Consider the following 2,171-nt stretch of genomic DNA (forward strand, 5'->3'; position numbering starts at 1 on the left):
CCCATATGCACCCTGCATCCACCTGTCTATCCATTTTGCTGAAGGCAGAGGGAAATGGCACCTGCACATTGCAAGCCCTGTAATTAATTTCACCACAAACAAGTGGTACGCGGCGCCTCTGGCTCCCCGGATCAATCCGCGTATTTATAGCTCCTGATTCATCTCCCTATAACGAGGGATAATAGACGTTGCCATAGTAACCCCGTGCCTGATGAATTTCACGCTGGAGCCTGTCCCTCTGATCCCCTCAACGGAGCCGGCGCTGGGGAGGAGCCGCTCCCAGGCCAGGAAGGAACCGGAGATTCCCTCCGAGGCCAGTCCACACCAGAGTCACTTGCATCTCCAGAGAGAGGCCTGAGCTCTCTCCTCCCTGCCCTGAGGCAGCTCTCTCCCTTCCCCACCCTCTGCCAGGAGGAGCCCTCCCTTCCTCCCACCCCGATAAAAATCGTAATAGTGGGGCTTTGCCCTGCAATAGCACCTGGCCTCCAGGATCTCACCGCCCCCTGGGAGGCAGGGCAGTGTTCTTATCCCCTTTCACAGCTTGGGGAAACTGAGATATAGACAGGGACAGGATCTACCTAAGGTCACACACTGAGTCAGGAGCAGAGCTGGGCCTAAGAACCCAGGCGTCCTGACTCCCGGCCCGCTGCTCTCACTACTGCCACACAATGTGTTCTGTTTGATGCCCTGTAACGGAGCAGGGGTGCACCCCACCCTGGTGAGCTCAGTTAGGGCCCCTGCTTGCAGCTGTGCAAGCTTCCCCCCCTCCCAGCTCTGCCAGTACCCCTGAGGCCTGCCCCCTGGCCCCTCCTGCTAGCCCGGCCTTGGACTCCCCAACCACCATCTCTGCTGATGCCCCTCAACCCCGACCTGCAGCCCCTCTGCTAGTCCGGCCCTGGGCTCCCATGTGCTCATGCCCTAGATCTGCCGTGGGCTGCTGGGAGTCAGGGATTGCCGGGCGGGCAAAGTGTCTGGCACAGGCAGAGCCTCAGACACAGCCGCTGGCCTCAGCCCCTGGGCAGAGTCACTGCAAAGACCAGGCCCAGCCAGCCAGCTGCAGCCCTCAGTCCCCAGCCTGGGGAGGGCCCAGAGACAGGGCCCAGCTCCCCAGCCCGGGTAGCTGAGGGCCCCCAATTTACCCACCAAACAGCTGCAGCCCAGGCACTGACAGGGCGAGCTGCCCATGCCCACGCTGCCCTGGGGACGCTAGGCTGGGGCAGAGCAATGGGGCTGAGCTGACAGCTATCGTCCCATGGCACAGAGCTCACGGGGAGCCGGGTTCCAGCATGGCCAGCCCGTGCACTCCTGCCCGCAGTACCAGCGGCCTCTGGGGGCGGCTCTCACGCTGTCGCCAGCTCATGCCAAGATCTGATTAGGGGCAAGTGGAAAATCAATGCTAAATGGATCTGGCTCAGGCCACAGAGCAGCTTCCTGCTAATAACCTTCACCCCGTCACCAGGGGAGCGCATGGCACCAGCCCAGACTGTGGTGCTCCCAGCATGTAGCACCAAAGGCTCCAGGTGCAGAGGGGAGCGTGGGGAGCAGCAGCGGGTGAGGGGCTCCAGCGGGGAGAAACTGGGGAGCTAATCTGGGGGCCAGCCCTGTGCCTGCAGGGCCGAGAGATTCCATCCCCAGCGCTGGGATACCTGGGGGGGAGCAGCCGGGCGTGAGGGCAATGGGGCTGCCTGCTAAAGCTGGCCCCCCCATGTGGGGGCATGGCTGGCAGAGCAGCTGCCCCAGCCAGGGCATCGCCCGCCAACCGTCCCCCGGGGGCAGAAAGCTGTGGGGAGCGCGAGCCGAGTCAGGGCTCCCTGTGCAGCAGCCTGCGAGGGCCGGCAGGCGTGCCAGACAGCTGGGTTTGGAGAGACTGAGTGTCGCTAATCACAGCGCCTTGCAGAGAGTCGTTAGAGCCGCGCGGGCGAGAGCGGAGCAGGAACATCTCTCCCGCCCGCTCGCTGGGGCTCAGCCTCCTTCCCCGCACCCTGTCCCAGGGTGGGCGTCAGCTCAGAGGGCCTGGGAGTGGCTGTGATCTGGGCACTGAGGCCCCAGGGAAGACGCGCTCACTCGCCAGGCTGGATAAATCCCTCTCCAGCAGGCCAACCCCTCCCGTGGCCCCGGCGCTTGGCCAGGCCCAACGGGCTCACAGGGAGAGGGGCGAGCCAGCCCCGGGC

The sequence above is a fragment of the Terrapene carolina genome, unplaced genomic scaffold (assembly GCF_002925995.2).
Source record: "Terrapene carolina triunguis isolate 2854851 unplaced genomic scaffold, T_m_triunguis-2.0 Scaffold33911, whole genome shotgun sequence".
Lineage (NCBI taxonomy): Eukaryota > Metazoa > Chordata > Testudines > Emydidae > Terrapene > Terrapene triunguis.